The sequence below is a fragment of the Montipora capricornis genome, chromosome 10, assembly GCF_036669925.1.
Source record: "Montipora capricornis isolate CH-2021 chromosome 10, ASM3666992v2, whole genome shotgun sequence".
Taxonomy (NCBI): Eukaryota; Metazoa; Cnidaria; class Anthozoa; order Scleractinia; family Acroporidae; genus Montipora; species Montipora capricornis.
In genome coordinates, this window is record NC_090892.1 from 41,108,764 (window position 1) to 41,123,450 (window position 14,687).

Here is a 14,687-nt window from a genome sequence, read left to right on the forward strand (position 1 = left end):
TCTTATATAGTTTATCTCTAACTTTTATGGAGTTTATTAAACCAGAAGTAATCCACGCCTTGTATGCTTTGTGTTTAATCTTGGCTTTTTTAAGTGGTGAATGTATATTACTAACTTTGTTGAAAATATGGAGGAACCTAGAATAGCTTTCATTTACTTCATTACATTTGTAAATAGAGTCCCAGTTCTCTCTTCGTAAATCAAATTTGAAATTTTCCTTTTCAAAATCCCGAAAGTCTCTGAATTCAAAATAATCAGGAAATGGACTAAATTTTGGGTCGTACAAAATAGTAAAGACTGGTAGATGGTCCGCGATCTCAACTGCGAGGCTGCCACTTGAACAAGAAGTTGAAATATTTGTAAAGATGTGGTCAATACAGCTTTGTGAATTTTCAGTAAGACGAGTTGCTTCAAAAATCAGCTGAGAAAATCCTTCTGATTGTATTAAATTAAGATATTCCTTGGAGATACTCGTTTTTGTAAGAGCGTTTATATTAATATCACCCATTAAAATACATTTTTTCTTAGAGAGAAAAACATTATGTAGCGTTCTGTTTAGAAATTCTGGGTTTGAAAAAGAAAAAGCACTCCTAATGGTATGCAAACCTTCACACTTAAATTTCTACTTGTACACATGCAGATTGACATGTCTTAAATCTAAAATAAGCCTCTTCTTGCCGCTGCTCTGTACTGAAACACTCAGTGGGTTGATAATATCCGGAGGAGAGAATAGCTCTTCGATACGATTGTCGCGCAAAAGTTCCAGAATAGCTTCGCCAACAAAATCCGCCTCTTTAACGGCCGACGCATTGTTCCTGTAATGATGACGTGAGGGCGTAGAGATAAACGGGATCTTATAACCGTCTCTGATTATATTCAAAATGAAATCTGGAGCACCCAAGGATTTCCAATGATCGATAGAATTCAACAGTTTGCCTTTAACAGAAACTTGCGGGAGTTCAACGAAACTACGAACAGAAACCACATCTTCAAATTCAAAGCTGTTCCCATCAACCCAATCACACGGGGGATCAAGAAAGCAAACGTCACACTAACGATTTTCGTCGAGTCCTAGTCAATTGATACCTGCTGCAGATTTCGAACCAGAACGAGAAACCTGTGAACATTCGGACCTCCAATGGCCAAATTTTCCACAAGCGAAGCAATTCCCAGATCTTGCTGGAGCCCCAGACGAACGAGGAAAGGAATGCCGATCACTCTGGTTACGCGTAGCACTAAACGTAGAAGAACCTCCATAATCCTGGGAGCAAAACTGAGAACGGTAAGAGCGAAGAAAAGGACGCCGTTTTGCAGACTTCTTAGCAGCTGCGGACTTTAAAGCCTTCTCAGCTCTTTCTTCTGCCCTGCGAATCTTCTTGCCATCCGCTTCACTATCAGCAAGCTCATGCTGGGTGTATTCTTGAACGGTCTTCCAACCGAACTCGGACTTGTCTGCTAAAAGGATAAGCTTTTGCCTTTCAGTCACCATAGACATACCTTCTGACAGGGAGGCTTTGGCTTTGTCAACTGCATTGGTTTCGAGGTGGGACTTAGCTTCAACCAAGGTATCCTGCAGCTTTGAATTGAATTTGTACTGAACTTCGCTTCCTTTACGCTTAAAAGATTTCGGTTCCTCTCTACGAAGCTTTTTAATTTCACGCAACTGCTCATCAGCAGCTTCCACACTAGAACGCTAAACACTCTCAGCCGAATCAGCTACTAATTTGGAAATCTGCCCCAACAAGGACCTGTTGTTTTCAGCGAGCGCACTGCTGATAAATTCCCGCACTTCAGTGGGAACCGCCATGATTAAATAAACACGAAGGAAGAAGACTAAAGAAAAACGAGCGAAGAGGACGACTAACTGACCTAGAATGATTCAATTCTCCCGCCAAAGCCCTAAATACCTCTTGAACAACCCCCACAACCACCCGCGAACCTCAAAATCGTGCCGACAGAATATTAATTTCTGACTAATACATTCACGCCATTCAAACGTCAGAAATTACATTTTTTGAAGCATCATTGTTGGCTATTTAAACACATTAAGCCCAAATGAGTGGTCAAGTATGATAATGCAGGTAAAGGCCGTACTTTCCCTTTGAGTAAATTTCGAACTATGTAAGAAAAAATGTTTGCGGAAGGATTTAAATTTTTTGTCAAGCTATTCCGGTGAACCTCATTTCAGAACCCTCAGAAAGGGTGTTGTTTTCTCCTAAGGCTCTCCCCTCTCCCCTCACACTTCCGTGACCCATACCAAAACCTCGATTGAACAGTGACAGTAAAATGACTTCATTTATTATCAGTAAATTGTGCCCAACATTTTACACTCAGAATAGAATCTACATCCAGCAAAGAAAATCACTATCATGATATGTCCTATCTTGGATCTTGAATGATAGACTATCAGTTTACTTGCCTTGAAAAAGCACCCGACTTCAGGAAAATAAATTTACTTGAATTGATCGTGATAGGACGGCTATCAGTCCTGGATCCAAGAAAAACTAATTTATTTCTGCGGAGGAGGGACTTCCTCGATCATTATACGGGTGACGGACTTCCACCCAGTATAAGCATCCGAATCAGCTTTCTTTCCCGCGCAATCTCCAACATTGATCGCCCCTCGCACAATCCCCTTGGCGATTCCCTCACAGTATCCTGCGATCTGAGTTGTCTTGTGTATGTTGCTGTCTGTCTTGCCGTGGTTAGCATGAATGTGCATAAGACCGTCGATTGCCAGAGGTTGACATTCCGCGTTATTGAAGGTGAAAAACCAGCGTTTGCAGCAGTCCAGACAATACGCAATTCTGTAAACGCCATTAAACTCGACTTTTAAAACCGAGTTTTCTGAAAGCTTGTTGAAGGTTTACGGGAATGAAAGCTGACGCGCAAGTTTGGGAACCGAAAAGATAAATGTATGAAAATGAACAATACATTGCTGCCCTAACCTGATGGACAACCTGATCAAGATTTTGGCACATTTTACAGTCTTCGACTTTGTTCCAAGACTGTCACAAAATATTTCTTAAAACCTAACGACAAAGTTTTTGTTCAACCTTGCCCTAAATACGACTGACGAACAAAACATGCCTGCGCTGACTCGAATACCTATGCTTTTAACCCTCTTTCATATTGACTGGTTTCTTCTTTACCTTTATCATTCCATAATCTTTGCCTTCATTATAATGTCTTTCCATGCACACTGTTTCCAATTTTTCGGCATGGCCTGAAGACCGGGATCACCTTTGGGTCCTTGAGTACCCTGCTCCCCCTTAGGTCCCATAGGTCCCTTATCTCCGGGTGGTCCTGATGGGCCTTTTTCTCCCTTGGGCCCCTCGCGTCCATTGCGACCCGGGACACCAGGTACACCATCCACTGGGCAAGCATTTGTCGATTTCGTACCGGGATTTTCCACCTGATGTGTGTTGAAAAATGAAAAACACAAGTGAGATTTATCCTGCAACCCTTGTAGTTCTTGGTAGATGATAAGTCGTTTTTTTAAAAAATTGTGTTTCATAATTGCATCTGTAAGTGAGAATTTGGGCGATTGCGGAGAAACAGCGTCGAACCTTTTCAATGCAACAGTAGCAGCGTGCGCCAAACTGGTTTCTGAAAACTCTGCTATGCTGCCGAATCTTCAGCTGTTTCGATGCACGTGCCATTCGTCACTCATTTTATTTGTCGGGGTGAGGGCGGAGGGGGGAGGGTTCAATGCGTGGTGAAAACAGAGGGCAAAATTTGGATTTATCGCTCAATCCGAGTCGTGGGCGTTTCTGGAATGCTGTATGAATATTTGTCTTACTTATTTTCTTTAAAAAGAGTCCGTAGCTAAAAGTTGGTTTAGTTAAAACTCTCATAGTTGACAATGGTTTTTCGTCCACGATAAAGTAACTCTGTTGCTGGTAAGTTACAGGACTTCAGTGATTTGTACATTTGTTACTCACCGATTCGGTCGAGCAAAGCGCAAAGTATGCGGCTGAGAACAAAACTAGCAAAATCAAGAAATTCATTGTCTGGCTTTGAAGACTGGCAAATAGCTGATGGTGATCTGATGAACGAAAGGAAGAAAGAGAATACAGGTGAAATAAATGCAGCCTCAGGGAGCTATTGTGAAGACTCTCAGCTTTATCAAATTATTCATCTTCTATGTAGGAGCTTATCTCTTACTGTGATCTTGTTTCACTAGAGCTCTCTTCAAAGGCCAACTTCCAAGATGGATTTGATTTCCTTTGCTCAAGGGATACGAGTTTTATGGAAGTCGGAAAAATACTCTGAATTCGAAATACCAACTGATCAAACTTCATGACGGCGGTTTGTTCTTTGTTTGTTTAAAATGTTTACTATTCTTTACACTCCTCAGTAAACTCAGAACCCTTGGTGCTAATTCATTCTACCTTTTTAAACACAAAATAAAACCACCGAATACTGAAAATCATTGAAAACTGTTGCTTTGATCGCGCTGCTGATTCTAGACTTGCTTCACCTTAAACTTGTAAAAAGGCTTCCAGTTTTTGCGAGGTAGCTACTACTGAGTTGGCCAATTTTAGTATAATACGAAAACCTGGCCGTGAACACGTTTTATTGCAACACCTTTCCCAGACTTTTAGTAACGTTTAAATAAAACAATTAAAGTGACAGAAAATACAAACAGCTAAAAGGCACCTTTTTCATCCCCGGAAACTGAAGGGTAGCCATTTCCCAGGATTTTTTAATTGTAAGATATAGGGACAATATGTGGAAGACAGTTGGACAGACGGATGTGCTGATCTAATACAAAAATTCCAGAAGGAGGTGAAAAAGGCAAAAAAAAAAAAAAAAAGAAAAAGAAAAAAAAAAGAGAAACAGAGAGAGAAAAAAAGATAAGAAAAATGAAAGATGGGGGTCTTCTATGCCTTTCCTCGTTGTGGGTATTTGCACACTTGCTGTTTTACATCTATATTGTCTATTTTATTCCATGTTATGAGCAACTTTCTCACCCATTTTTCGACTGACATACAAACGAAGAACGGTGTTTTTTGTTACCTCTGAGTCACAAAAAGTCGTAAAACCAATCTTTTTAAAGGAATGTATGTATTCCATCTTTACGAGACAATCTTTCTATATTTATAAATATTAGTTTCACACTTCTGCGATACGAAAACTGATAGACATTGCGTTTTTGTCCCCCAAAGTGGGTATTTGCGACCAAAAGCGAGTGTTTGCTACGGTGTGGTTGAAGTACCCAAACATTGGAGCCAATATCTGCTACCCATACACACTGAGTATTTAAACTTTCTTGCCCTTACTATGTGGTCGATCCAAACTCTATTGACTAATTATAGTCAACCTGGTCGTCAACGTAACAGTTTTTCATGCCATGCCGGCCTTTCCCAGGCATCTACTAATGTTTCACAAAACCAATTAAAACAGATCATACAAACAACTTATTTTTTTGCCCCGCCTTTTGCCTCTCCGACAACTGAAGCGTAACATTTTCTCAGGAACTTGGATTTCTGAAAAATATTATATAAAGACGACATGTTGCAAACAGCTGGACAGAAGGACATGCTTACCTAAAGGAAAACTTCCAGAGGTAAATGAAAAAGGAAAAAAAAAAAACAAGAAAGCCAGAAAGATAGTGCATGGGGGTCGTATTGTTTTCCTAGTTATGGGTACATATTTGCACACTTACTATTTGCCACTTATATTATCTATTTGTATTTGCTATCATACCAAACAGCTGCAGAGCGTTTGAAATCCGATTTTATGAGCAACTTTCATCAATTTTTCATAAGATGTACAAAAATTGTGTTTTTATTGTTACGGCATAAAATTCGTAATACCATGCAATCCTTAATTCCATCTTCACGATATAATCTTTGTACAATTTAAAAGACTATTTTCACATTTCTGCAATCAGAATATAGAGACATTTCACTTTTCGCCTCCCAAAGTGGGTATTTGCCACCAAAATCGAGTGTTTGCTTTTCGGCGGGTATAAAATACCCAAACATAGGAGCCAATACTTATTTCGAGTATTTGTGACTCACATTGAGTATTTGAACTTATTTGCCTTTATATGTGGTTGCTCCAAACCCCACTGACTGACTGACAGCCGTTAATGTTACTACGCCTATGGTCTCATAATAGGGGGCAGTGCCAGACGGTGTTGCAGTCATTTAATCTGCATGCAGATCTTCTGAGGTTCAAATCACTGTTACCAACGGGATGCACAGTTGAAAATATCCATATAAAAATGCAGTGGCCTTACCAATTTTATGTTATGTGGAATTAAATAAACCGAACTAGACTAAGCTTACTTTCTTTAGTCTCTGACATTAGATTTTTGCCTTCAAGTCACTCCCCACTGATGTAAAATGGAAGTACTGTGATTCTCTCATTCATAAGCCGATTTTACTATATTCTTCCCTGTAAACTATCTTTCTCAAAGTACTATCATATTTAACTTTGCTTTATTTTTCTTCCTTTCTTACACTACACACCACTGAAAAACGATAAGTTCACGAGAAGAAAATATGACAGGAGAGATGTTGAGCGTGTTAAGCCTGTTTTCCATATGATCTGCAACGGTCTGCGATCGGTCTGCGACACGATCGCCGATAGCCGGGTCTACGCCACGTCGCAGACATATGGAAAGATCTGTCCCCGGCGTCTGCGGCGATCTGCGATCTGATGATCGGGAAAGTTGAATCTAGTGCTACTATCCCGACCATTACGACGCTTCCCACTAAGACAATTTTTGATGGAAACGCGTGTCTTAGATGATCTGTGTCCTATCGGCGAAACACTAATGTTCGCATTGAAACACCTCCAATCAGACTACGCAGCGGATTAGTGGTACGCTTGTCTGCGATCGCCTCAGATCTAAATGGAAACATTTGCCTCCTGTGCCTACGATCGTCTGCGATAAGACAGACGCAGGCAGCCTCCGATGGTAGGAGACCGTTGCAGATTATATGGAAAGGGCTTTTGTTTACGTCTGCGACGCAGGCTAGTCCCGTTTTGAGGTATTCTACTTTTTCTAGCTTTAAAAAATAGAGTTCAGAGATAACGACAAAACACGCTCTTGAGTAAAATTCACTCGTTCCTTCTTTGAGTTAAATAGCCTGCAAAAAAATCCAACTGCAAATTGCTCTGCCGGACGTTTTCCTGCATTACGTTTGCACCAGATAGTATCGCAAAAGCCGGGAGTTAACAGTAAAAAGCCAGCCAAAAGTCAGATGAAGAAAAAAAAGACATAGTTTTTATATAGAGCTATAAATTTCGAATTCTCACCTAAAGATTAATGACAATCGATCGTAAAAGCACTAGAATTTCCACTGGTCGTGATGTTCTGTCAAAAGGAAGAAATTGATCACGTGCAAGGCAACCACAAAGGTGCACATGATCACCTTGGTGTCAAGGTTCTTGTCTACAGGGAAGAATGTTAATCGTTCGTCGCTTTCAGAGTTAAACAAGGTACTTTTTAGCGAAGAAACATCCGTCTTTGGTTTTTTAATTTTGTTGTAATATTTAACTGAATATTTACATTTCATCTGTCGGGTCGGGAAGCCTTCTTTGTCGGGTTATTGACCCGAGATCCGACTCTTTAATCTGGAACACTGTTGATCAAACCCTTCACTGAAGAACCATTTCTTTCAATAATGAAGCAAAAATGGACAACAAGCTTTCTTTCAAATAATTCTTCACTGTAACATGTCCGATTTTTTTTTCCTGAAGACTGTGAAGAGTTGAATACAAAATAAAGGTAAGTAGCCAGACAACAGACAGAAAATGAGATGCGACTTCAGCAAACACAGATGCATTTAAGGCGGACGATTCCTTCAATGAGTTTAAATCTTAAACCCATACAAAACGTGCCATTTGGTTTCAGTGTTGTACATAACACTACAATCAGTAAAATATTAGAATCACAGTTCACTTTGATACGGCGAGGCAATTGTTGTCGAAGGCCATTACTCGTCGCTTTTAAGATTCCAGAGTTTATTTTTTACCGCCTGTCTTGTTTATCCAGTTGACGTTCCATTCTTGAGCTCCATAAGGGTACGTTTTGTTTAAAGATGCACTAAAACGCCATTCGCGTTGCAATGAGTTCGACGCCATTGCAGGTGAATTAAATATTCTAAAACTCCCTGAAACCTACCAAAAATACGCGCCGAAGACTCTACGCACAAAGACAATATTTAGCAGGGGAGTGACAGCAAAGAACTACTGCGCAACTTTGCCACTTTCTTGACAGGAAAAAAAAAAACTCAGTTTTCGACTCGATTGCCATATGGCAACCCAGTAATAATTGCTGGAAGGGAATCTCACAGCTTCACAGCCTTTGAGTCGAGCACTTTTCCAGTGGGTCAACATTGATCATCATTCAACCGTACATGTTCAGTATTTGAACCCCTTGCATTTGATCACCGAGTCAAATTGTTCTTCAACATCTTCAACCGTTGAGCGAAGAGAAAGTTTAGTTCTCGAGCTACACCACGAGCAGGCGTCCTTCTTTCCTCAGAGCCACACGACGGATGAAATTATTATTTTATGCAAATTAGTAGTAAAAACGAGGCGTGTCACGCAATCGCGTGCTCAGTCTATTCTCAAGCACGGCAATGTCTGCTCAACTACGCTCAGCATTTCTCAAAAGGTAACTCTTTTGCTGAAAAGGGGCCAGAAATTTCAGAAGAACATAAGTTTAAATTCAAAGAATGAACTGAGATGCCATTGCTTTGAAATGATCTTTTTGCTTATAAAATAGTATCACCTGCCAGATAGGCTAAACTGATATGCACACCTTTCTGCGCTTTTTAAATACTTTAACGCTCATTTCAGGTACCCTCTTTCTCAAAAATACCAGTCACTGCTAACCCGTTGAAAGCTTCCTGCGGGGATCCTGTATTTTCCCGCGTTTCGGTAACGACTTGTTCCCATTCTCACTCGATCAAACACTGCATGCTCGCACACGAAGCTGGTTCACGAAATTTTGCTTTTATTTATATAATTTATATTTTTCTTTTTTTGCGTTCGAAAAATCCTTTCCTAAAAAAACAACCTATTTATTTGAAAGCGATATTTTGAAATGGTTGTCAAGAGATGCCCTAATTGTGATCAGACGGTAGGTGAAAACTCTAGAATTTTAAGCTTACAGTATGGAGGGAAGCACATCAAATTTGTTTGAACGTAGTGAATCAGCACGTAATTTGTTTTTGGCCCCTCTTACGGTATTCAAGAAACAATCATTCAATCAGTTGAGCCGCGGCGATATTTCTTGAACACTCAGAGCAGCGGGCTAAAATGCTAACTCCAGTTTAGCCCGCAAAGCACGCCGTAATGCTCGATAAAGTTGTTATAATCAGTCAGTTCTCCGGAAAAAAAATCCAACACTGATGTGTGTGGACGTTTTGAAACATTTGGAGAAAGTTTGTAGTGACTGCTAATAGGCCCCCGTGGGCATACGTCTTACTAAGGGACTGTGCAATAATTATAAGTAGAAAACCAGCATTTTCCTTCACTTGTGGAATTATTTTTGAAAATATTTTATAAAAGCAATAGAGAACTTTTTCCGTGTTTACATAGCCCCACCTAAACACTCGGGGAGTTGGGAGAATTCGAGACACTTATGCAAACCCTCGACTGCGTCACGGGTTTGCAAAACTGTCTTGGATTCTCCCAACTCCCCCTCGTGTTTACATGAGGCTATGTAAAAATGGAAAAAGTACTCTATTGCTTAAATATGAAGCCCACTTTCGGCGGCACCCCTTCCGATAATTATTGTACAGCCGCCGTAAGACGACAATTGCCCATACGCAGCCAAGCTCGATCTGTCGGACCAAGGAATTTTTAAATGGTGACACAAATTACACATAAACCGGTTGCCAATTATTTCAATTGCTTAAGTAAATTTTGAACTATTTAAGAAAAAAAGTTTTCGGAAGGATTTATATTTGTTGTCAAGCTATTCCGGTGAACCTCATTTCAGAAGCCCTGGAGAGGGAGGGGGACTATAGCCCTCCACTTTTCTCCTACGGTGTTATTTTCTCCTAAAGCTCTACCCGTCTTCCCTCACACTTCCGTGACCCATAGCGAAACCACACAAAATTCGCAGAATTCGCAACAACCGTGAATTACTTCGATTGAACAGTGACAGTAAAATGACTTCATTTATTGCCAGTAAATTGTGCCCAACATTTTACACTTAGAATAGAATCTATATCCAGCAAAGGAAATCATTATCATGATATAAGTCCTATCTTGGATCTTGAATGATAAACTATTAGTTTACTTGCCTTAAAAAATACCCGGACTAAAGCTACATGAATTAATTATGTTAGGACGGCTATCAGTCTTGGATCTAAGAAAACTAATTTATTTCTGCGGAGAAGGCACTTCTTCGATCATTATACGGGTGACGGAGTTCCACCCGGTGTAAGCATCCGAACCAGCTTTCTTTCCAACGCAATCTCCAACATTGATCGCCACTCGCACAATCCCCTTGCCGATCCCCTCACAGTATCCTGCGATCTGAGTTGTTTTGTGTATGTTGCTGTCTGCCTTCCCTTGGTTAACGTGAATGTGCATAACACCGTCGATTGCCAGAGGTTGACATTCTGCGTTATTGAAGGTAAAGAACCAGCGTTTGCAGCAGTCCAGACAAAAGGCAATTCTGTAGTCGCCATTAAACTCGACTTTCAAAGCCGACTTCTCTGAAAGCTTGTTGAAAGTACACTCCTGAAAAAGAAAACTCCAATACGAATAAGTGTAACATTTGACAGCTGTTCATGTCAGCTTTATCGAAAGGTTTACGGGGAATGAAATTTGACGTTGTTTATAGTAAGTTTGGGAACGGAAAAGATAAATGCCAATTTTATTCAGTTTGAAAATGAACAATACATTGCTGCCCTAACCGGATGGACAACCTGATCAAGATTTTGGCAAATTTTACAGTCTTCGACTTTGTTCCACAATCACCACCTCCAAGACTGTCACAAAATATTTCTTAAAACTTAACGACAAAGTTTTTGTTCAACCTTGCCCTAAATACCACTGACGAACACAGCATGCCTGCGCTGACTCGAATACCTATGCTTTTAGCCCTCTGTCATATTGACTGGTTTCTTTCTTACCTTTATCATTCCATAATCTTTGCCTTCATTAATGTTTTTCCATGCACACTGTTTCCAATTTTTCGGCATGGCCTGGAGACCGGGATCGCCTTTGGGTCCTTGCGTACCCTGCTCTCACTTAGGTCCCATAGGTCCCTTATCTCCAGGTGGTCCTGCTGGGCCTTTTTCTCCCTTGGGCCCCTCGCGTCCGTTGCGACCCGGGACACCAGGAATCCCTGGAACACCAGGTGCTCCACCCACTGGGCAAGCATTTGTCGATTTCGTACCAGGATCTTCCACCTGATGTGTGTTGAAAAACGGAAAGACACAAGTCAGATTTATTCTGCAACCCTTGCAGTTCTCGTTAGATGATAAGTCGTTTTTTTGAAATTGTTTCATAATTGCATCTGTAAGTGATAATTTGGGCGATTGCGGAGAAACATCGTCGAACCTTTTCAATGCAACAGTAGCAGCGTGCGCCAAACTGGTTTCTGAAAACTCTTCTATGCTGCCGAACCTTCAGCTTTTTCCATGCGCGTGTCAGTCGTCACTCATTTTTATTTGTCTGGGGGTTTAACGCGTGGCGAAAAGAGAAGGTAAAAAATGGATTTATTGCTCAGTCCGAGTCATGTGCGTTTCTGCATGGAATGCTGTATGAATATTTGTCTTACTTGTTTTCCATCGTTAAAAGTTGGTTTAAACCTCTCATAATTGACAATGCTTTCGTCCACAATAAAGTAACTCTGTTTCCAGTGATTTGTACATTTGTTACTCACCGATTCGGTCGAGCAAAGTGCAAAGTATGCGGTTGAGAACAAAATCAACAAAATCAAGAAATTCATTGTCTGCCTTTCAATACTGGTAAATAGCTGATGGTGATCTGATGAACGAAAGGAAGAAAGAGAATAGAGGTGAAATAAATGCAGCCTTAGGGAGCTGTTTTGAAGACTTTCAGCTTTATCAAAGTACCTATCTTCTATGTAGGAGCTTATCTCTTACTGTGATCTTGTTTCACTAGAGCTCTCTTCAAAGGCCAACTTCTCAGAAATGGTTTTGATTTCCTTTGCTCAAGGGATACGAGTTTTATAGAAGTCGAAAAATACTCTGAATTCGAAATACCAACTGATCAAACTTTACGACGGCGGTTTCTTCTTCGTTTGTTTAAGATGTTTACTATTCTTTACACTCATCAGTAAACTCAGTACCCTTGGTGCTAATTGATTTTACCTTTTTAAACACAAAATAAAACCGCCGACCTCTGAAAATCATTTAAAATGTTGCTTTGATCGCGCTGCTGATTCTAGACTTGCTTTATTACCTTAAACTTGTAAAGAAGCGACCAGTTTCTGCGAGGTAGCTACTAGTTGGACAACTGTAGTAAAGCTAGCCGTGAACACGTTTTATTGCATTGTCTTTTCCCCGACTGAAATTAAACTGAATTAAATTAATAAACCAAAATTAATAAAACTGAATTAAACTGACAGAAAATACAATCAACTAAGAGGCAATTTAACGTTTTCCGCACCTTTTTGCTTCCCCGGAAACTGATCAGAAGCGTAACCTTTTCCCAGGATTTCTGAACTGTAAGACATAGGGACGACATGTGGAAGACAGTTGGACAGACGGATGTGCTGATCTAATACAAAAATCTCAGAAGGAATTGAAAAAGGCAAAAAAAAAAAAACAACAACAAAAAAACAGAGAGGAAAAAAGAAAGAGAAAATCGCGCCTTTCGAGGCCTTTCGTGAAGTGATTTAGTATTTCATTGGCGTTTATATAATAAAAAGAATATTACATGGCCGCTTGGAGATACGAAATTTCTCTTCTCGTGTTCAAAAATATTTCACTCGTTCGCTGCGCTCACTCGTGAAATATTTTTCAACACTCGAAGAGGAATTTGATGTCTTTGCGCAGGCATGTAATATATATCCTCTATTTATTCTCTGTTAATTATGAGCAACTTTCTCACCCATTTTTCTACTGACGTACGAACGAAAAACGGTGTTTTTTGTTACCTCACAAAAAGTCGTAAAACCAATCTTTAAAGAATGTATTCCATCTTTACGACACAATCTTTGTACATTTAAAAGGACTGGTTTCACACTTCTGCAATCAGAAACTTGAAACTGATAGACACTGCGCTTTCGTCCCCCAAACTGGATATTTGCGACCAAAAGCGAGTATTTTCTACGGTGTGGTTGAAAGAACGCAAACATTGGAGCCAATATTTGCTACCCACACTGAGTATTTAGACTTTTTTCCCCTTACTATGTGGTCGATCCAAACTCTACTGACTAATTATAGTAAACCTGGTCGTCAACAGTTTTTCATGCCATGCCGGCCTTTCCCAGGCGTCTACTAAATATTTCAAAAAAAAAAACAATTAAAAGAGATTATACAAACAACTTATTTTTTTGCCCAGCCTTTTGCCTCTCCGACAACTGAGGCGTAACATTTTCTCAGGAACTTGGATTTCTGAAAAATATAATATATTAAAAGACAACATGTTGCAAACAGCTGGGACAGAAGGACATGTTTAACTAAAGGATAACTTCCAGAACTAAACGAAAAAGGAAAAAAAAAAAGAAATAAAAAACAAGAAAGCCAGAAAGGTAGTTCGTGGGGGTCCTATGGTTTTCCTAGTTGTGGGTATTTGCACACTTACTATTTGCCACCTATATTATCTATTTGTATTTGCTATCATACCAAACAGAGCGTTTGAAATCCGATTTTATGAGCAACTTTCATCAATTTTACATAAGATTTACGAAAATAGTGTTTTTATTGCTACCTCATAAAATTCGTAATACCATGTAATCCTTAAGGGATGGATTCCATCTTCACGATATAAGCTTTGTACAATTTAAAATACTACTTTCACATTTCTGCAATCAGAAGATAGAGACATTTGACTTTTCGCCTCCCAAAGTGGGTATTTTCGGCCAAAATCAAGTGTTTGCTTTCCGGCGGGTATTGAATATCCAAACATAAGAGCCAATAATTATTTCGAGTATTTGTGACTCACATTGAGTATTTGAACTTATTTGCCAGTTTAATATAAGGTTGCTCCAAACTCAAACTCCACTGACGAACTGACAGCCGTTAATTTTACTACGCCTATGGACTCACAATAGGGGGCAGTGCCAGACGGTGTTGCAGTGATTCAATTGGCATGCGGATCTTTTGAGGTTCAAATCATTGTTACTAACGGGATGCACAGAGTTGAGAATACTGAGAATATCCATATAAAAATGCCTAAAACAAAGTATCTTGTTTTAATTTTTTGCAGTGGCTTTACCAATTTTATGTTATATGGAATTAAATAAACCGAACTAGGCTAAGCTTACTTTCTTTAGTCTCTGACATTAGATTTTTGGATCTTTCAAGTCACTCCCCACTGATTTTACTATATTCTTCCCTGTAAACTATCTTTCTCAAATGACTATCATATTTAACTTTGCTTTATTTTTCTTCCTTTCTTACACTAGAAACCACTGAAAAACGATAAGTTCACAAGAGGAAAATATGACAGGAGAGATGCTGAGCGTGTTAAGCCTGGTTTCCATATGATCTGAGATCGGTCTGCGACACGAT

General features: G+C 39.7%; 1 pseudogene; it reads right to left on the reverse strand.

Annotated features, from left to right (window-relative positions):
- Positions 1-10,179: 10,179 nt before the first annotated feature.
- Positions 10,180-12,170, reverse strand: LOC138021847 (collagen triple helix repeat-containing protein 1-like; annotated as a pseudogene).
- Positions 12,171-14,687: the final 2,517 nt, after the last annotated feature.